General features: G+C 41.0%; 1 long non-coding RNA gene across 1 annotated transcript; it reads right to left on the reverse strand.

The window, feature by feature from the left end:
- Positions 1-5,131: 5,131 nt before the first annotated feature.
- On the reverse strand, positions 5,132-23,082 carry LOC125357747. Its single transcript, XR_007212196.1, has 3 exons — positions 23,069-23,082; positions 7,509-7,512; positions 5,132-5,258 (listed from the first exon to the last, which is right to left on the reverse strand). It is a non-coding gene; the product is annotated as an uncharacterized LOC125357747 (long non-coding RNA).
- Positions 23,083-23,308: the final 226 nt, after the last annotated feature.

A 23,308-nucleotide genomic window follows, 5' to 3' on the forward strand; every position in this document is an offset into this window, starting at 1 on the left:
TTCAGTTCATGTGTAGGTGATGTCATCTCATGAGAGTTCTCTAATTATTAGTATGCTCTCCTCATTCACGGATGCTAATGGTTTAATAGTAAAAATTCCTGCCAAAATTTCCCTGTGGCCACTGGAAACATTCCTTTCCAGATGTTGCAGATGAGACAATATGGTTGAAATAAATTTTTTTTTCTTGTAGATTTCAGCAGTAAGAGCCTAGATTTTATTTCAGGAAGGTTGGATGAAGGATATTATCTAAATGGAAGGTGTTGAGGGCAGGCAGCCGGGCTCTAGAGAAACTGGATGGGTGAAGGAGTCAAAAGTGTTTTTTTTTAAAATGATTTATTATAACCACATTTTTGTAGTACCATACCCAATAGACTCTTGTATATAGTACTATAGAAAGCCAACATGCTCTAAGAATCTAAAGAACAACATCACATTCATTATGTTATATGACTCAGTTAAGAGTACAGTGGACATTAACTGAAGTTCTCATAGTATTGAATAATGAGAAATGATATTCCCTCCATACAGATATCCTAACCCCATCAAGTTATTTTTAAACTATCAACCTTTCCTCTTGTAGCTTCTGGATCTGCCTGCCACCAATTAAAAACAATTCTTCCACGACATGGATTTCTTGCCATCATATATCTTTTATTGCCATGACAAATGAAATTAGTTTCATCTTCTCAATATTGATGCTCACACACCAGGGTCCATGTAGCTTTCCATTTCTTGGCTCCAGACAGATACATGGAAATTTTTTTTGGTGAGTTAGAACCATTTTTTTTCCTTGAGGCCATCCAGTCTCAAGCAATTTTTTGGATTCCTGTTGATTGAAATCTTTGAGTTTTTTAACTTGAATGCCTTCTTTTCCCATCACGTTCCTTTAAAATTCCCAACTTCAATCCTGGCCATCACTCTTTGCTTCCTTTTTGCATTAGAATTATTCCTTTTCACCCAAAAGGGTTATATGACTTTTTTCTAGTTGCATCAGTCTTGCTTTCAGATATTTCTGTGCTCCCTTCCTTGGTTGTTTTGTTTCCTGACACACATTAATATGGATTTTTCCCCATGGATTTTTTAATTAAAAATTCTTTCCTTTTTCCTCAACCTCTTTAAGGAACCCCTCATGATTTATCTATTCACTTTATTTTTGTTTAGAAAGCTTCTATATTTGTTTCCAGATTTAAGTTTCTATTCCATATATACATTTCCTTTGTTAAAAAACTGTTTCCATGGAGATTTTCATATGTACACACACTGGAAAGAATAATACACTCTGTACCCATTTCCATTTCCTAACTCAAAAAATGCCAATGTTTTTTACAATCTTTTTTCATAATGCCAGGTCCAGATTTGAATTTTTTTAGACAAAAATTTATTATACATAGGTTATGCCATGCAATTTCCAGTGAATCATCTAATTAAGCACATAATATCTTGTCTCGTGTTATTGATCAATGGGTTGCTGCTCTCTATGAGATTATTGCTAAGCTCCCATCAAACCTAATGACTTAAAAAACCCTTTGACAGTTTTTGTCTAGATCCATTATTTTATTGAAAGTTGGAAAATCATAATTTTATTTCTTTTCACTTGAAGTTACTCTAAAGAAATTTCCTTGATCACCTATTTTTCTTACCCTGAAATACCAGTTATACAGAAAAGAGACGATATGCAACATTAATTTATTTTCTTTATGAATTTTTGTAATAATTTAGTTGAGGCCTTAGTGATCCTCGCTGGTGATGAACAAAATGCTTTCATTTTTTTTTTAGAGTTTATTTCATTGAGATTTGCACAAAGATGGTACCCTTTGTTGCTTTGTACTCATTTTCTTTGGCTTCTGGTTTTGAATTATCTTTGTTGCCTAGAGAACTAGTTTCTTTCTTTTTTTTTTGACATTTACATCACCAATTTAATTCACTTCTGTCAAACTAAATTAATATGTCAAAAATAAATATCTCCTTTTTTCCTTTAGATCAACTCATTTTCTTCTCTTGACTTCCTTATCTTTATTAATGACTCCCTCTGATCTGTTGTCATATGGACCAAAAGTTTTGATTCTTGATTTTTTTCCTGCTTCTCTCACTCTTAAATAGATTCCTTAAAATGCTCTAGTGAATTTTTAACCTGATACTGGAGAATCCATTAAACACTGTACAGGTTACAGAAGAAAAGTCAATAATACAGAGTCTTACTTAGATATAGATATCAATTCTATTTTGGTTTATCAGTATAATAAGCCAGACACTGGTAGATCATGCCTAAAACCCAAGGTACTCAAGAGGCTGAGATCTGAGGATCAGGGTTTGAATACAAGCTTGAGACTACTATCTCCAATTAGCCAGCAAAAAGCTATGCAAATGGAGTTTGAATCAAATGGTAGAGATAGAGCACCAGTGATGAGTGAAAGGGCAGCGAGTTCAAGCCTCAGTAACAAAACAAAAAGGAAAAATGATGAGCCAACTTACTAGTAGACTAGCAAGAGAATGCTAATTTTCTTTTGTGTTAAAAGAGCAACTGAAAGGGTGCTTGAGCTTAGCATCCTGACATTAGAAAGAAAGGGTTTAACAAGGTGGTTGCTCCTAGTGAGGTTGACTTTATTGAACAGAGGAAAACAGCAATGCTGCAATAAATAAGAAACATCTTAACCAGTGGTATTTACAAATAAAGTTGGAAAATTTCTAGGAGTTAACTTTCGACTAAAACTGGTTGTTGATCCGGAAAACTTAGGAAAGCAAAAGATAATTTATTGGACTACTTTCACAAATAGTTACCAATAATTGTTGTTGAAAAGTACAAGGATATAATATAAGCCAGATGAAAGAGGCACACTGTTGAGACCATCTGTTCAACATGGCCTCTCCAATATATTCAGCTTCAGTTTTTTTGTGCCAGTCAATGCTGTAGCAATTTGCACAAGATTTGTGGCTGAGAAACAAATGCTGTAGGTGGACTCAATCACAGTCCTGATCTTACTTTGTGATTGAGGACGAGCCAGTGACACAGTGCTCTTCCATTATTTGGGGCTATTTTTCATTTTATATGTTATTGCATATTAAGCAATAGCTCATACACATTATACAATATAAAGCCAGAGGAGGATGTTCATGAATTACATTATTCCTAATTGCATGACTGAGCTGTGTAACTCCTTCATGAAGTCAAACAAGAATCTAAAAATAAACCTGAAGTTTTTATGCCTCAGAAATTTGTTTCCCTCAATACAGCAAATGAGAAACTTGAATGACTCCCTTAATTAAAACAAATAAAATTCTGGACAAAAATATATTTAAAAAGCCTTGTAACACATGCATGCAGAAGCAAACCCAAAGTTAAGTAAGAATGCTGGGGGCCAAGTAGGTACTTTTGGCATTGAGACCTTGTGCTTCTACATAGAAACAGAGGTGATGGATACAAAGACTTGGAATTACATAAACTGGAAAACCTACCAGAAAACTTACAAATAAAACTTAGACTTCAGAGAATTACATAATTATATTCTTCACATTAACTATCTTTACCTTGATGTGGAGGTGCAGGAAAAAAATAATCCCATCTGAGAATTTGTAAATAAATTCAGCCTTTTATGAGGATGTATCTTCTTGATTTATTCTGAAAAATTATAATCACAAAAGTTGATTGGTCCATATTTGGAAGCAAATCTTAGCCTAGTGACATAAGCAAATACACATTTCCTCTGAGGGAAATTAACTTCAAGTAGGTTTCAAAGTATTCTCACTGATAGAAAGCTCTCAGTAAACCAGCAAACAAACAAGAAGCACCCCCAAAGGACACAAGGTCTTAAGGCTGAGAACAGGTCAGGCAATGCAAACTAACATGGCCCTACAAAAACTTCAGGTCTTATCAGAAACTGAATGTAACTTACAACTATGGAATTATAGACTATGTCTTTTTAAAAACTGAAATGAAACTTGAGGATTTGAGCAAGCAAGAAACAACTGAAGAAAGAATGCAAAGGAATCTCTAGAAATTAAAAGTGTGCAAAGTAAAATTCATGTGGATAAGTTAAAGCAGACCAGGTAACAGCTGAAGAGAAACTTAATGAACTGGACAACAGATCTGGAAACAAAATACAGAATACCAGTCTAAGAAGACAAGATGAAAGAAATTATGAAGGATTAATTTTTATAAGGGCTTACTTATTGTTTTTAGGGTGTTGCCCTCCTTATCATAAAGCCAGGTAATTCTTTTTTTGGTTAATAAAAACATTTATTTTTTAAAAATTTTATACAGAACAACCTGAAGTGTGCATCATACTTAACAGTTACCCAGGGGTTTTACAGTATTGTCCATCTCAACAGCGTGGTTCTGGGGTCTGGGTTCCACCCAAACACAGGCAGGGGTTTGGGGAAAAGGGGCACAGCAGGAGTGTGTCTCAATCCTTTCTCAAGGAAAACGTAGTTGAGCATTCTGAGTCACTGAAAACGTGTGCAAACGGGGCTTCTAAAACAAACTGTTCTGTGCACTCTTGAGGAGGGGGCAGGAGACTGATAAATAAGGGAACAATTACCGATGTCCGGGAATAACATGGGAGGTTTACTATTTTGAATGCCCCAAGCCCTTAGATGGGATACTCAAAGAGGACCATCTTCAGTATTGAATCACTTCTCTGTTCAAAAAGAAACGCTAGAACCCTTCGACCAACCTCGAAGGGCTGGCCATCCCTGAGCTTCTGTTATGTGCCACAGCCTATTAATAGAGGACAAAAAGGTCCCAGGAAACAGATCAGTGGGTAGTGGCTTATATTCTGTAAAAGTAAAAAAGCTTAGTTCACATTAAGTACTGATAAAGCCAAATGACTAAAATACCACAGTTCAGACAGACCTACTCAGAGGCCTCTGGTATGGACCAACAGGGGAAGACCTAGAGCATCCTCAGCTTGAGGCACAGTAGGTATAGAGTCTGGAAGGAGGTATTCAAGCAAGTAGGAAACCAAATACTCCCAGACTCTAATTTCAATGGGCTAATTTTAAAAAGAGATCAAATCAACACTGGGTGACACTCATAAGTGTGGTGACTTTATGGCCACCTGATAACATTCAAAGAAATGCCCAAAACATGTCCAGCTAACCAATATGTCTTTCTAGACGGTGTCGGTGTGTACAAGACCATTAGGCTTGACAAGCTGACAATCGAGCATTGATTCCTATGGAAATAGAAGGAAAAAATTCTGATCTGTTGGCCTAGCAGGCTGGGCAGAGAAGAAGCAAAAGCTCCAGGGTGACTGTAGATTCTTTGAAACCTGCGTTGATTTGACGGAAGAGCCAGATTTTCATTCTAGAGTTGGCGGGTGGGTGGACAACTCTAACCCATACCACATAAGCCAGGTAATTCTTATAACCAAGTGACAGGTTATTTCTTTGGTTCCACAGTCAATCTTAGCTTTTTTGAACTGTCAGGTCTTATCTGATTCTAAGAACCTTCTCAAAAATGATGTTACATACAAAAAAATGATGTTACATTCAAATGATTAATAATATAACTAATATTTTCATTTATATCCTATTCCTAAATGATCAGATACTTCTTCAGGTTATGTATATTATTGTGTTACCCTAAAACAAGAATACCTTTACATTTCTAGAAAAATAATATAGGGGAAGTAATTGTTGTATCATTGTTCACAATATACATTATACAATTTCTGCAAGCCATAGATAGTTTAAGGGAGAAGGCAAAATTGTCCTTACCTCCCAAAACAAAACAATAAAAATTCAGTAATGTTTCAAACAAAAAAAAACTGTTTAATCTTCAATTCATTCAGTCTGATATGCTTATTTTTTCCTCTATTTGATGTTGGGCTGGAAGACTTATGAAGCCACTTTCTTCATTAGAGTTTTAAATATTGTTACTCAATTCAGTGGTTCGTTCTTGAAGTTATAATCTTATGCTTGTCTGAGTCTTATCCACTAATCTCTTTGAAGATGGAATAATTTAGGATGTAGCTACTTGAAAAAGTTAAATAATCATCAGAATAAAACAATGAACTTTGTGGATGACAAGGACTAGAATGGTCATGGATAAAGATCTCATGAGCAAACATTAAATTAATGATGTAATCGAGAAGATATTTTGACTTTTTCTATGGCATACAACATTTTAATATAATAACAAGGATTGTAACTAGTAATATTATATCAAGACATAGCAGAGTTTTAGGTATTCAACACAATTTCAGGATACTCAGTAATATCCATATTTCTAAATATTATTTCTTTTTCAAAAAACCACTTTCTATAAAAATTTAACGTATCAAATCAGTATAACTAATTTAGCATCTCTTGCTTCATAAGGAATGAGAATAAATTATTTTGAGGAATTCTATACTTGTGACTTAAAACTTTTTTAACTATCAATACGTTTACCAACTGCAGCAAATACTTTTACCACTGAGGCTTGCTGAAGATGAACAAAAGTGCTGTTTTCTGTGGCTGTCAACAAATCATCTCATTCTGCCTTTCACCATGTCTCTTTGCTTGGCAGATAGGGCAAGTGGCTAGACCTGACATTTGAGACTCCTGAAGTTTGAGCCTTAAGAACATGGTGGGTCTGGACACTCAGTTTTACTCTGAATGAGAAACCTGAGCTATTTTGATATTGGAGAATTTATGGTATAAACAAAAGTTAGAGCTGGGGTTTCCAGCTCAAACTTCCCATAAATGTTCTTCTTTGATCAGATAACTGCTATATTTAGTTATTATTGTTGTTATGTTATTTCTATCAGTCTGATGCAAAGACTCAAGGTTGGTCTGAACTTGAGTCTTAAATATTTAAGCATCCCTTTAAATAAGTTATAGATTCTGCTAGATGCTTGCTTAAAAGACGTCTCCATTTCCAAGATAGGCATGCTTCTTTGCAAACACTTTTTGTCCTGGGGAGACTGGTTTTCCCAATCCCATTTTCCAGGGCAAGTGTTTATCCTTAAGATAATCTTTGCTCAGATTAGAGCACACCAATCATCTGAGCAGGTAGGTACATTGTTCAGAGATGAAAAGCCAATCTTCTTTCTGTTGGTTTTTTATTTCTTTATTCTAGATGTGGCAGCTTATTGGGTGGGGGGAGAGTTTCAGGCTTAAAGCAAAAACAATATACAGTGTTTATATGTTTTAAATAAAGCTATTCATTAACACAGTGCTTATCTCTGAATACTTGGCTGCCATTTTCCTAGGACACTTTCCCTGCTCTCTTGTGGCACTAATTGGGACTCTTGCAGGTGGAGTTTCTACCACAAATCTCTGGTTTCAGGTACACTTTTGATATTAAAGCACATTTATAAGCTACATAAATGAATCTACTCAACTCTTAGCCAGCTTGGTCACATATAGCAATTTTTTTCCAAAATATTTCTTTCATAAAACTTCTACAGCTGTCTTATATTCAGTTGTCCTATATCCTTCCTCTTTACCATTGCATAAACACAAATCCTTCTATTCAGAAGAAAAAAAAAACCTTTCCTTTAATGCCTAACGTATGAAACTATAACCTCTCTGTACATCAGTTTGATAATAAAATTTTGGAAAAAAAAGAAAAAAATATACAATTTTGGAAACTTGTTCCCAGAATATCAGCACAAGGAGTCAACTGTGGCCCCTTTGCATTTGGCAAGTGAAGAATTCAGACCAATACATTGAAAGTGCTGGGAAAGTTTATTAGGACAGTGTTTGGCAGAGAAAGATGATGAGACATGACACTCTGGGAAGATGGTACTTTAGTTCATTTTAAATCGCCCTTGAGGTAAAGATGTGAGTGTTAGGTTTAAACAGAGGAATAATTAGGAAGAAATGTATGCAATAGTTTGAGGCCTACACAGTCGTTATCTCCATTCTCATTCTCCGAGGTTCCAGAGAAGTTGGTTATCACTGACGTCACCTGAGGGGAGCTATCTGGTTCCCATGAGATGATTTTCTGGCTCCAAGGTTCATCCTGATCATTATTAAAAATTATCCTTATCGAAGGGTGATTTGTCTTTCAAGACTGCTGTTCCTTATGGGTAATTCTAGCCCCATAGCAAAAAGTGGTTATCCATCAGTCCTGTCTTTCCAAAGTGACTGCAACGTGATTTTGGAAGGAAAGGCTTAGAATCAGGACATTGACAAAATAGAAGCAGCAATGCCAGGCTTCTCTCCAATGTTTAATTACATTGTTGCAGGATAAACAAACACTTTCCATTGACTGAGAGTAGATTTTCTCTAGGGTAAGAACACCAGCATGGGCCTTCGGGATTTGAGGATTTACTGAGATTGCTTGTGGCAAATTCCTCTTCCTAGGTCTAGTCCCACGGCTGAGCTCTTTCTTTAACTCAGCAAGTCTAATTGCAATATTTTCTCTCAGAGGCCTTGTGATCTCACCCTTCATTTTAAGTTCTCATTGCTTTTTCCCTCATTATACCTGAAAGGCTAAATTTTAAGAGTTATGTCTTCACTTACATATTGAGCTGGGTGTTTCCCTTATTATTTCTGGTTTAAATTTCCATATGTCTATTACAATTCTTTTTTTCTTTTTTGTGTGTGTGGAGGGGGAGGTACTAGGGTTTGAACTCAGAGCCTTGTACTTGTTCTACCAGTTGAGTCATTAGAATTCCTAATGTTTATTAAATTTAATTTTTAGAACCATGAACCTCTCAGGGACATTTTTCAATGTAATATGGAAACACGCTTGACACCAAGATGAATTATATTCAGTTATTCTGCAATAAGAAGCTGTAATAAGAAGTGGAAAAGAATGTTCAGCAATTAAGTTTCAGTATTTTTATCTTCCTTGGAAATGGTGTAGATATTCATTAGATATTCATCACTTTATTTAACTTAGTGAGACTCCAAATATATGTTACCAAAAAGATTTGAGAAAGTATTTTTAAGTAGATATATTCTGATACTATCAAATCCAGTGATGATTAAGTTATTTCTCTTTAGTTATTTTACTGAATATGCATACAAGAAACTTAAAGTTCTAAGGATATAGGGTTTTTATTTTGCCATTATGTTGGCTATATATTAATAAAAGACACTGCACTTTCACTGGTATATTTGTTCTTAGTTCAAACTCATATTTCTGTAATATAAAACATCTAATGGCAATAACCTGAATTTATTTGATAGTAAATCCAGACTAAAAATATTATGCTTATGTTTATAGTTGGTAACTCTCAAGATATAATTGTTTTCATAAATCAATAATAATGATTTAGCCTTTCTGACCAAAGATTTATCAATATCATATGATCTTAAAATGCACTTGCTTTATTTTCTGCACATCCAAGAATTTAAGGAATATTTGTTTTATGTAATATAAGCATTTTATTTTCTTGAAGACAATTAAATATAGCCCCTTTTATGGATGAATGTTTTTCATTCCATATGGAGCAGAAATATATCATATTCAAAACATACATGCATAGATATGCATATGACATGTTCATGCAAATATCATTTAGCTTTTATCCTTCAAGTTCTGCTCTGGTAAAGGTGTAATGGCACAAAAATTGTAATTGACAACCTACGATTGATGCTCTTTCTGCAATCTGTTCATTAACTTAATTAAGTCCCTCAACTTTGTATCTGAGATATTCTCTGCTGTAGTCGCTTTGCAGTCATCCTAAGGCTTTAGGAAAGATAGGATTCGTGAATAGGCATATCATATGGAAGGCAAGCGACCCCTCTCACAGGCAATGCTTTCCTCTTTTCTTCATAAAATAGATGAAACTCAGAACATCACCCACCAGGCAACTTGTTCCTGAACCGTGCCAGTGGCCAAATGATAACTTCACTAGAACCCTTCCAAGAACAAAGACTGAGAATGGTCAACCAGACTGAGATAATGATTTGGGACTATCTTAACTATGCATACATTTCTCACTCTCTGCCACATTTCTCCTTATTTAACCTGAAGCTGATGTCTGTAGTGGGAGGATTATATATAGTGACATGACTTCCTCTAGGTTGTCAAATTTTTCTACTCATCATCTATCTATTAACATACCTTGTTCGAGTTTACTTTTTGCCTTGATACAGATGGGAAGGGAATTAAAGGATAATTAAGACTCACCATACAAGGAGTGTAGAAAAGGTGGTACCCAAATTCTCTGAAAATCTACTCATTCCCAGAAAGAACAAAGCAATCTCTCCCCTTTATTGCCCTATTCTGTCCCCTCATTTCTTTTACTGTTGCTTATCTATACCTTTAGGATTCCTAAATGCTGGAAAGTTCTATACCTGTTCTGACTAAGAATACAACCTAAATGAATAAACAATTAAATAAATAAATGATAATTGAGGGTCCAAAGAGGAAAGAGGTATAAATACAAATGCATAATAAGACTAGTTAAAAAGATTTGATGCTACATTTTCTACTTCATCATATTACAGAAATAAAAAATGCAAAACTTCATGGATTTATTTTACTGAAAATCAAACTCTTTCATTAAAAGGAAGCAATGTAAGCTAAGTATCAATTCTTTGTCACTATAAATAGCTAGTGATGTACCACATGTCAAACATTCATAATAATTAGGGAACATGGGAATTTGAAGGATATCTATATAGGTCTTTGCTTTAAATAAGGAGACCTTTCATGCTCAGTGGCCTTTTCCAATGGCTGAATCAAATGTATTGGATTTTAACCATTTCTAAGTTCTATTAGAAATTTATTTGCCCATTTTTCTCAGTGTTCCTCAAAATTTATACGCAGAAAATATTGGTGCCGAGATCAAGTGTCTATTCACATTTGAAGCAGCTAGGAAGGCAAGTTGTATGTTAAGTTTGTCAGCTTTTACCTTTGTAGAAGTTTGGATTCTATCCTCGTCTGTCTTCCTTCTGCCTACCTGGAATTTGTTCATAGTCCCTGGAAGGAAGGGCTCAGGAGAAGCCCATGACGCAGACAGAAATGCAGGAGAAAGAAGTGTTTGTATGTAAGATATTCTCTGAAGAAATGAACTGGATGTTAAAGTTTATCCCACTTGGTCATCTAGTGAGAGCCATCCTTGAATGTAACAAATAGATGAGGGACTTCTCTTTGGAAGTAGTTGATGAAGCAAGGTTATTTTTATTTGTGCTCTAAAATTCAATAAATTGTGTGTGTGTGTGTGTGTGTGTGTCTGGGGGCACACACGTGTGTGTGGGTATGTGCATGCATGTGTGCAGAGAGCAGTGAAGAGTGCCAGCGCCAGCATGACCACTTTGTTTCTGTGTATTTATGTGTTGAAAATTAGCCCTCTGATACAGAGAAACAGAAGATCTGCAAATGCCATACACATGCTGGTTTCCACAGCGACAGGATTTTTTCCCCCACTTCAGGTTGAGCCCTAAATGTCAATTTGCTGCATTCACTTTAAATTTGAAAAACAGGTCTTAGTGAACACTTGTGTAGTTTAGATTTTTTTTTAAATAATTCCATCAGGAATATATAATCTCAGGCCTCAATATAATAAGAAAAGAAATTAGTTTGGCAGTTAAATGTGGAAGATATATCTGATGATAAAAATAAAGAGCTGAAAGATGCTTTGTGATTGCTGTTTTCCCTCTTAGATCTGCTTTGGTTTTCTCTAGGAATACAACAGGGTATTTAAAAACAAAACATGGTGAGTAGAAATCTGTCTGATCCAGTGCAGTAGTACAGATGTTTCTTATGCCTAAGCGTTTTACCACTTCGTAATGACTTAGGATTTAGTTATATTCTTTGATTTGAGTTGGGTAATTTCTGGTAAAATACCCAATACTATTCCATGCTGTATCAAGGAACCCTTAAATTACATGTACTAAAATAAGCCTCATTATTTTAGAATCATTATTTGTTTTCATTATTAGGGAGTCAAGTGGGGATGGAAAAAATGCAGATAGCCATTTTGCAAAGCATCGTGGGATTGTAGCTGTCATTTATACTTGATATTCAAAACTTTTAAAACTCTCTCTAGAATAGGAGAAACACTTGGGCTCCTTGGCAGAAGACGAAACTTCCTTAATAAAGGCCTAGAAATGCAGCAAATCAAAGAAAGCTTGGACAAATGGGACTGTATCAAACTGCAGAGCTTCTGCGTGGCAAAGGACATAGCTTGCAAGATAAATAGAAAGCCTACAGATTGGGGGAAGATCTTTACCAGCCATACAACAGAAAAAGGCCTCATATCTAAAACATATGTAGAACTAAAAAATTAAATTCCTCCAAAACAAATCCTCATAGAACCAATGGCCCCCTCAACAAATGGTCTAAAGACCTAAAAAGAGACTTCTCTGAAGAGGAACTGAGAATGACCAAGCGACACATGAAGAAGTGCTCTACATCCCTGGCCATAAGAGAAATGCAAATCAAAGCAACACTGAGATTCCACCCCAATCCAGTAAGAATGTCTATTATCAGGAAAAATAATAACAAATGTCGGAGGGGATGTGGCCAAAGGGGAACCCTACTTCATTGTTGGTGGGAATGTAACCTTGTTTAACCACTCTGGAAAACCATATGGAGGTTCCTCAGAAGGCTAAAAGTAGAGCTCACCTACAAGCCAGCAGCCCCACTTTTGGACATCTACCCAAAAGATTACAAGCAAGACCACACTAAAGCCAGCAGCACAATTATGTTCACCGCAGCACAATTTCTCATTGTTAAATATGGAACCAATCCAGATTCTCCGCAGTAGATGAGTGGATCAAGAAAATGTAGCACATGTTGGAGGAGGAAAGATGGCGCCGATAGAATAGGGAGGCACCCCGACTCGCTCCAACGGCATAGTGAGCTGGGAACTCCAACACCAACACCCCATCAAGAACCCAGCAAAACCAGCAGCCAGAAGCAGTGGAGAAACGCAGGAAAACAAAAAGGAGCAAAAAAGAAGAACCGAAAACCTACACGGAGCCGGAGATTCACCGGGGCACCCTCCCCCCTCCAGCCGACCCTGACCCAAACAGGGTCAGGCTGGGAAAGGGGAACCCGGCGATCGGCAGACAGGCTGCCAGGAGCGCAGAATTCATATAGCGGGAGACCCCACGGACACAAGGCAGGGTGCGGACCAAGACACACACCGGCAGCGACGAGAAGTTCGGGTCCACACCGGGTTCGGACAAGGGAACCCAGCACGGCAGAAATCGGGAACCAGGGAAGCCACCACGACACTTAGCCAACCCCTGGAGGGCCAACGGCTGCGCGGGACACACACACAAAGCAGCAAAAGGGCCGGGAGATGGCCAGTTGTGCAAACCCCACCCGAGGTGCCTGGACCTCGCAGACTCTTACAACTAAAACCACAGGCGCTGGTGGGCAATACCAGCCCAGCAGGGTCACCTGAGCCTGATCACGTCCCCCACTCACAGCGGAGGTGAGGTCTGAAGGTGCCAAGCCACACCCGGACAGTCGATCCCACTGGACCCCACACATACCGCCCCCCCCAACGGACTCGCAGGAGGGCGCAAGCACAACCCAACAACCCGGGACTTGCTCTGGGAGGCATATCCCGCCGGAGTGCCTGTTGCAGTGGACACACAGCGCACAGGAGGGCGGGGCCCCCGGCGACAGCGCCTGCTCTGGTAGGCGTACACTGCACTGGTGGGCGGGGCCACAGCGGCAGCACCTGCTGCCGTAGACACGTCTACACAGGAGGGAGGGAAGAGCTACAAACCAAACCTGAGAAGCCATCCAGATCTCCAGATGCGCAAATCACAAAGAAACATAACTCAGTTCATCAAAGGGCAAGCCAACTCGCCAGCTCCAAAAAGCAGCATGACTGAAGAAGAGATGGAGACTAAAAAAGCAAATGAGGCCATGTTAACAGGAATGATCGAAAGCGTCAGAAATGAAATCAGAAAACAATTCCAGGAATTTAGAGCGGAAATCTGGAAGGACACCCAGGAAGCCAAGAAAGAAATGGAAGCAAAACTGGATACAATGCAAGCCTGCTTTAAAGAAATGGAAGCAAAAATGGATACAATGCAAGCTGCCTTTAAAGAATATCTCCACATCCTGAGAATTGAAATGCATGAAAAAATAGATTTAAAATACAACTCTTTAAAGGAAGAAATCTCCACGATCAGAGCTGATATGACAACCATAAATAGCTCTCTGACATCCATAAACTCCGCAATTGAAACCATAACACAAAGAGTGGACCATATAGAATCCAGAATCTCTCGCCTGGACGATGAAGCAGCTGACAACAACCAGAAAATGACCACACTCCAAGAAAAGGTGAAGCTTCAGGGAAGACTAATCCAGGAACTAATGGACAAAGACAAGAGATATAATCTGCGCATAATTGGAATAGAAGAAGGAGCCGAATACCAGAGCAGAGGGCTTAATCATGTTCTCAATAAAGTTATTACAGAAAACTTCCCCAATCTCACAGGGGACCCCATCCAGGTAACCGAAGCCTATAGGACACCTGGCAGGCCAGACCCCAGGAAAGCCACCCCAAGGCACATAATATTCAAGACTACAGACCTCAAGATTAAAGAGCAAATTCTGAATTCAGCCAAAGCGAAGAAGGAAACTTTTTTCAATGGGAAGAGGATTCGAATAACATCCGACTTATCCACACAAACTTACCAAGCTCGAAGTGAGTGGAAGAACACCATCCAAGTACTCCAGAATAACAATTTACAACCTCGGATCAAATATCCAGCGAAATTGGAGTTCACATTCGAAGGGAGAACCAGATCTTTCCACACCAAAGAGGAGCTAAAGGAGTATGTGAATAAAAAACCAGCCCTACAGCGAATATTAAGAGGGGAACCCCACCCAACAGAGATCATAAAAGACACACAGACAGAATCAGAAAGAAACTTCAATAGCCAAAGTCGAGCAGAAAGACCAGCGCACTAAAGACAAGAAAAAAAAAAAAAAGAGAGAAAAAAACAGCCCACCAAGAAAATGGAAGGAGAAAAAACACCCTTATCCTTGATCTCTTTAAATATAAATGGTTTAAACTCCCCGATAAAGAGGAGCAGACTGGCAGAATGGATTCGCAAACAAAAAGTTGACATCTGCTGTCTACAAGAGACCCACCTTACAGCAAGGGACAAAAATAGGCTTCGAGTGAAAGGATGGAGCAAGATCTACCAAGCAAATGCACCCACCAAAACGGCAGGTATAGCGATTCTGATCTCAGACAAGCTGGACTTCTCTTTAAAGTCCACTCAAAAAGACAAAGAAGGACACTACATATTAATACAAGGAAAAATCCAGAATCAAGAAATCACGGTGATAAATGTATACTCACCAAACAAAAGAGGCCCGACATATGTCAAGCAAATTCTCAAAGAATTACAGAGCAAGATAGACGCAAACACAATCATAGTGGGTGACTTTAATACTCCTCTCTCTCCAAGAGACAGATCCAACACCCAGAGGATTAGTAAGGGAGCTGAGGACCTAAATAACACCATTTCCCAAATGGATCTAACAGACCTATATAGAACCTTTCACCCTACAGAGACCCAATACAACTTCTTTTCAGCAGCCCATATTCCAAAATAGACCACGTCATAGCCCACACAAAGAACCTCAGCAAATACAAAAGTATTGACGTCATCCCATGTATTATATCTGATCACAGTGGATTAAAGGTAACCCTCAACAACAAAGGATACCACAGAGCCTATACACACTCTTGGAGGCTAAACCCCACGCTGCTATCCAACACTTGGGCCACAGATCAAATTAAAGATGAAATCAACGAATTCATAAGCCACAATGACAAAGAAAACACATCACAAAGAAACCTACGGGACACAGCTAAGGCAGTACTGAGGGGCAAGATCATTGCACTCAGCACCCACATTAAAAGAATGGAAGCAGAGCAGGTGAATACCCTCATGATGAAACTAAAACTGGAGAAACAAGAAATGACAGAATCTAAAACGACTAGGAGGGGAGAGATCACAAAGATTAAAGAAGAGATAAATCCGATTGAAAATAGAAAGACCATTCAACAAATAAATAAGACTAAAAGCTGGTTCTTTGAGAAAATAAAGAAAATTGACAGACCCCTTGCAAGACTCACAAAAAAAAGAAGAGAAGTCTAGTATATACATGCATAAAACCATCACAATGAAACTGTCATAACCCGCCAGGCAGGGGAATTCTGGAACCTGCTGTGTCATGGCCTAGGACATAGAAGGGGGCGTGGCATTAAGCTATTTCAGGTGCAAGGAAGGAGCTCCCGGGGCCTGGGGTAAGGAGAAGCGAGGGCCCGGGGCACAGGACAAGAGAACCTGGGCCCCAGGGACAGAAGGAGTGAGGGCCCGGGGGCAGAGGAGAAGAGAACCCGGGCCCCAGGGACAGAAGGAGTGAGGGCCCGGGGGCAGAGGAGAAGAGAACCCGGGCCCCAGGGAGAAGAAGTGAGGGCCCGGGGGCACAAGAGAAGAGAACCCGGGCCCCAGGGACAGAAGGAGTGAGGGCCCGGGGGCAGAGGAGAAGAGAACCCGGGCCCCAGGGACAGAAGGAGTGAGGGCCCGGGGACACAGGAGAAGAGAACCCGGGCCCCAGGGACGGAAAGAGTGAGGGCCCGGGGGCACAAGAGAAGAGAACCCGGGCCCCAGGGACAGAAGGAGTGAGGGCCCGGGGGCACAAGAGAAGAGAACCCGGGCCCCAGGGACAGAAGGAGTGAGGGCCCGGGGGCAGAGGAGAAGAGAACCCGGGCCCCAGGGACAGAAGGAGTGAGGGCCCGGGGGCACAGGAGAAGAGAACCCGGGCCCCAGGGACGGAAAGAGTGAGGGCCCGGGGGCACAAGAGAAGAGAACCCGGGCCCCAGGGAGAAGAAGTGAGGGCCCGGGGGCACAAGAGAAGAGAACCCGGGCCCCAGGGAGAAGGAGTGAGGGCCCGGGGGCACAAGAGAAGAGAACCCGGGCCCCAGGGAGAAGGAGTGAGGGCCCGGGGGCAGAGGAGAAGAGAACCCGGGCCCCAGGGACAGAAGGAGTGAGGGCCCGGGGGCATGAGAGAAGAGAACCCGGGCCCCAGGGACAGAAGGAGTGAGGGCCCGGGGGCAGAGGAGAAGAGAACCCGGGCCCCAGGGACAGAAGGAGTGAGGGCCCGGGGGCACAAGAGAAGAGAACCCGGGCCCCAGGGAGAAGGAGTGAGGGCCCGGGGGCAGAGGAGAAGAGAACCCGGGCCCCAGCAACAGAAGGAGTGAGGGCCCCGGAAACGGGAGAAGACCGGGGCCCGGAGGACAGGAAGGTCAGAGCCCCCAACAAATGCACACTGCTGGGGTGCCCCGGCCCGTGCACCTAAGCATGCCGGCCCTGCCCGGGAACAGGAAGGCCAGAGCCCGGGTCTGCAAAGATTCGGAGAACCCGATCCCAGGCCTACAGACTGGAGAGCCCCAGCCCTGGCCTGGGGGCAGGCGCGGCCTCGCCTGGGGTTAGAAGAGGAATCAAGCAGAAAGCCACACGATGCCAGCAAGGGGAGAGCAGCGAAGGAACCCAGCCGGCCTGAACAAGAGCAGAGATTAACCAGGAGCCAGTGGAGGAGCGGGCTGGAGAACACTACACACAGCAGGTGAAGGAGAGGAAGAGCGGGACGGAGACCACCAAAAGCAGACGAAGCAGCGGAGGAGAGGAGGAGCGGAGGAGCCGAACGGATACACAGTGGAAGGAGCGGAGGAGAGGAGGAGCGGAGGAGCCGAACGGATACACAGTGGAAGGAGCGGAGGAGAGGAGGAGCGGAGGAGCCGAACGGATAGACAGTGGAAGGAGCGGAGGAGAGGAGGAGCGGAGGAGAGGAGGAGCGGAGGAGCGGAGGAGAGGAGGAGCGGAGGAGAGGAGGAGCGGAGGAGAGGAGGAGCGGAGGAGAGGAGGAGCGGAGGAGAGGAGGAGAGGAGGAGCGGAGGAGAGGAGGAGAGGAGGAGAGGAGGAGCGGAGGAGAGGAGGAGAGGAGGAGCGGAACGGATAGACAGTGGAAGGAGCGGAGGAGAGGAGGAGCGGAGGAGCGGAGGAGCGGAGGAGCGGAGGAGAGGAGGAGCGGAGGAGAGGAGGAGCGGAGGAGAGGAGGAGCGGAGGAGAGGAGGAGAGGAGGAGCCGAACGGATAGACAGTGGAAGGAGCAGAGGAGAGGAGGAGCGGAGGAGAAGAGGAGCGGAACGGATAGACAGTGGAAGGAGCGGAGGAGAGGAGGAGAGGAGGAGCGGAGGAGAGGAGGAGCGGAGGAGCGGAGGAGCGGAACGGATAGACAGTGGAAGGAGCAGAGGAGAGGAGGAGCCGGACGGATAGACAGTGGAAGGAGCGGAGGAGAGAAGGAGCGGAGGAGAGGAAGAGCGGAGGAGCCGAACGGATAGACAGTGGAAGGAGCGGAGGAGAGGAGGAGCGGAGGAGAGGAGGAGCGGAGGAGAGGAGGAGCGGAGGAGCGGAACGGATAGACAGTGGAAGGAGCGGAGGAGAGGAGGAGCGGGACACACGACCGGATCATCACAGACAGTAGAGGGAGCGGAGGAGTGAACACCACCCACCACTCAGCCGGCGGATGACCAGGGCGGGGAACACCAATAATCCGCCGGCAGAGGAACGGGTCCCCCCCCTTCACCCCCACCCCCTCAGCACAGGACCACCAAGCAGCACCCTCAGGAGCAGCAGGGTGCTGACACCACCTCACTGTGCCTGATAGCCAAACCCTGGGGGCGGGGGAGACCAAGCGGCCACAGAGAGGAGCTGCTGGCCCGCGGAGAGGAGCGGATCCCCCTCCTGACAATAAACCATCCCTTTGTTTAGCTACACCTGGATGTCTGCCTGGTTCCTGGCATGGTCTAGTATAGTCTAACAGTCAGGACATAAGGGTTAGGTTTTGCGCTGTACCATCTAGTGTGGAAGTCCAATGATAGAAGTTCATCTTGAATGGTGAAAGGGTTGTTTGAAATTGACAACTGACAGGGGAGGCTCATTCTGATATCAATAGGTCATGGTGGTGATTTAGCACTTAAGAATTCTCTATCTCACTACTTGGGTCAGCAATTTCTTTTTGGTCTTCTCTCCCTTATGCATACACAAAAGCAGGGCACCAATGGCTCACACCTGGAATCCTAGCTACTCAGGAGGCTGAGATCTGAGGATTGAGGTTCAAAGCCAGACTGGGCAGGAAAGTTTATGATGCTCTTAATTCAATTGACCACCAAAAAGTTGGAAGTGGAGCTGTGGCCCAAGTGGTAGAGTGCCAACCTTGAGCAAGAAAAGCTAAGAGACAGCACCTAAGACTTGAGTTCAAGCCCCAGGAACAGAAATAAAGTTAACTTGACATTAGGATTTAAAAATATAAAAAAATCCCTAACATTATCATTAATCTTAGATTTAAAGATAAAGACAGGAAAAAACCAAATGCCAAACAAGCATCATAATCAAATACCCAAATATTCTGCTATGAAGAATTATTTTCAAAAATCAAACTCAAATTTTATTTAGAATGGTTATTTAGAATGGTTAATTGCTTAAGCATAAATTATTTTAAAAGAAATGTATATGTCTGTAAGAACTTGCTGCTGTTGGTGTCTGTGTGTGTGTGTGTATGTGTGTGTGTGTGTGTGTGTGTGTGTGTTGGTCCTTGTGAAGTTTGAAGAAAGGAGAATGGAAAGGAAGGGAGGGAGGGAGGGAGGGAGGGAAGGAGAGAAGGCAGGCAGGCAAGATCAACCATCAAACTGCCTGCCCAAGCTGTTGAACCAATTAATAGCTTTAAGCAAGTTAACTTTCTGTGATTCAGCCCCCTCCTCTGCAATAAAGGAAAAATAATGATCTACTTGATAAGGTACGTGTGAAGATCAATGGCTCACAAACAAAGCTAGAAGTTCCTCAGATACAGAAAAGCTTTAAGTAGAAGCTGTAACATGAGTCACAACCTAGGAAAAAATTTCTTCCCTGTTTAAGTTACTAAATTCAGCACTGCAGTGTGCATTACATAGTTTTTTATTAGGTTATTTGATATCTTATTTCTACTCCTGGCCAAAAAAAAAAAAATCTTACCAGTTTTTCATTCCACGCCTCCATAATTCAAAATCTGGTAAGAAGGCTCAAACATAGTCTATTAACTAGAAAGTGATAAATAAGGATCTAATTGTAAATGGATTTCAGTTATGTGTAGTTGACTCTGTTTTTCATCCACATGAATCAGGTATGGAAAAGTGATCATTAATGAAAATCCTTTTTAATTTTTTAAAGAAAACAGAAATGAGTTGAGGTCCTAAAACTTAGGGTACTCCCACAGTATTGATATTATGTTGTAGGCCAGGAACCAATGATTGACACTTGTAATCCTAGCAACTCCAGAAGCTGAGTTTTGAGGACCAATATTCAAAGTCAGTGTGGGGAGGAATATCCATGAGATTCTTATCTCTAATGAACCAGCAAAAGACCAGAAATGGAGCTATGGGTCAAGTGGTAGAGCACTAGCCTTGAGCAAAAAAACCTAAGAGAAAGAATCATGGCCCTATGTTTAAGCCCTTGTACTGGCACAAGGTATTAACCAAGTAGATAACAAAGATATGAACTGGATTTTCAGCTATCTTCATGTACACATGAACCTGTCCATGGACCGTGGACTTGTAGGCATAGTTTGGAAAATGAACTGTAAATTGAATTCACACATACCTTCTACGGTCACTGTACATTCTATTAATTCTGTCCCACTCTGCATTCAGCTGTGAGAGCAAATCCCTGATCTGGATGGCTTTGGGTCCAGAGGCCTCTACAATAACGTCGGGCTGCTTTTCATGAATGACCGCAATCTGCTCTCCAAGTCTGTCCAGTCGGTCTTTGATATTCTAAGGACATATTGTCACACATTAACAAAATCAAGCAATGCAAAAAAAAAAAAAGAATAGAATCACAGAGAACCAAAATTATTTTATTGTTTTACATCCACTTAAAATAATAACAAAACCAATTAGTATTGCTCAAGAAAACTGGAAACCCTATCTTGACCAAAGTATGAGAGTGCTGTAATAGTATTTGCAAGGGAAGAAAAAATTCTCGAAGATGTTCCAAGTGGCTTTTGGACAAAATACAGGACAAGCAGCAATAACAACTGGAGGGAAGGGGTGACACTGTCCAAAAAGAAATGTACTCTTTTTCCTGACTAATGTAATTGTAACCCCTTTGTACATCACCTCTATAGGAACTGTTTTAAAATTAAAATTTTTTTAAAAGAGCTTCAATAACAATCTATGAAGTAGTTGGGTGTCAGGGCACATACCTGTAATCCCAGCAACTCGGGAGGCTGAGACAGAATGATCAGGAGTTCAAAGCCAGCCTGGACAACACAGTGTGACCGTATCTTAAAAAAAAATGCCTGACTGCTGAGGGGCAAGATCATTGCACTCAGCACCCACATTAAAAGAATGGAAGCAGAGCAGGTGAATACCCTCACGATGAAACTAAAACAACTGGAGAAACAAGAAATGACACAATCTAAAATGACTAGGAGGGGAGAGATCACAAAGATTAAAGAAGAGATAAATCTGATTGAAAATAGAAAGACCATTCAACAAATAAATAAGACTAAAAGCTGGTTCTTTGAGAAAATAAACAAAATTGACAGACCCCTTGCAAGACTTACAAAAAAAAGAAGAGAAGAGACTCATATTCATAAAATCAGGGACTCCACAGGAAAAATTACAACAAGTACACACGATATTCAAACAATCATAAGGAGCTATTTCCAAAACCTCTACTCAGCAAAAAACAATAATTTTACAGAAATGGATCAATTCTTAGAGAAGTACAAACTGCCCAAACTGAACCAAGAAGAAATAAATCAACTAAATAAACCAATAACTTACGGTGAGATACAGGAGGTAATCAAGAACCTCCCTACTAAGAAAAGCCCAGGCCCAGATGGATTCACCAACGAATTCTACAAAACCTTTAGTGAGGAGCTAATACCAATACTCCTCAAACTCTTGCACGAAATAGAAACGGAGGGAGAAATCCCAAACTCATTCTACGAAGCTAATATACTCATTCCCAAACCAGGCAAAGATCCAACAAAAAAAGAGAACTACAGACCAATATCACTAATGAACACAGATGCAAAGCTCCTCAATAAAATATTAGCCAATAGGATCCAGAAACTGATCAAGAATATCATACATCATGACCAAGTAGGCTTCATCCCTCAGTCACAAGGATGTTTCAACATCCGTAAATCAATCAACGTAATTCACCACATAAACAGAACTAAAATCAAGAATCACATTGTTATCTCAGTCGATGCCCAAAAAGCCTTTGACAAAATACAACATCCATACCTATTAAAAGCTTTGGAGAGAACAGGAATAGATGGAACATTCCTCAAAACAATAAAAGCCATATACAACAGACCAACTGCTAATATCATATTAAATGGAGAGAAACTTAAATCATTCCCTCTAAACTCAGGAACAAGACAAGGATGCCCACTCTCCCCACTTCTGTTCAACATAGTGCTGGAATCCCTAGCCATAGCAATAAGGCAAGAGGAGGACATCAAAGGGATCCACATCGGCAAGGAAGAAATCAAGTTATCCCTATTCGCAGACGACATGATCTTATATCTGATGGACCCAAAAAACTCAGTACCCAAACTCCTACACCTAATAAACCAATTTGGCAAAGTAGCAGGATACAAAATCAACCCACAAAAGTCAGCAGCTTTTCTGTACACCAGCAATAGACAAACAGAAAAGGAAATTATGGAAACAATTCCATTTACAGTAGCCAAAAAAAGAATAAAGTACCTAGGGATCAACTTAACCAAGGACGTGACGGACCTATTCAATGAAAACTACAAAAATCTAATAAGGGAAATCAAAGAAGACACAAGGAGATGGAAAGACTTCCCATGCTCATGGGTAGGCAGAATCAATATAGTGAAAATGGCCATATTGCCCAAATTGTTATACAAATTCAATGCAATCCCTATCAAAATCCCAGCCACATTCTTCACTGAAATAGAGAAACAAATCCATAAATTCATATGGAACAGCAAAAAACCTAGAATAGCCAAAGCAATTCTAGGCAAACAAAGCAGTGCAGGAGGTATCACAATACCAGACTTCAAGCTCTACTACAAGGCCATCATAACAAAAACAGCATGGTATTGGTATAAAAACAGATCGGAAGACCAATGGATTAGAACTGAAGACCCAGAAATAAAACCGCACTCTTACAGCCAACTGATATTCGACAAAGGAGCTAAAGACATACAATGGAATAAACATAGCCTCTTCAACTACTGGTGCTGGGAGAACTGGGCAGCCATATGCAGAAAACTCAAAGTAGACTCAAGCCTATCACCATGCACCAAGATCAACTCAAAATGGATCAAGGACCTCAATATCAGACCTGAATCC

This window comes from Perognathus longimembris, chromosome 9 (genome assembly GCF_023159225.1).
Source record: "Perognathus longimembris pacificus isolate PPM17 chromosome 9, ASM2315922v1, whole genome shotgun sequence".
Taxonomy (NCBI): domain Eukaryota; kingdom Metazoa; phylum Chordata; class Mammalia; order Rodentia; family Heteromyidae; genus Perognathus; species Perognathus longimembris.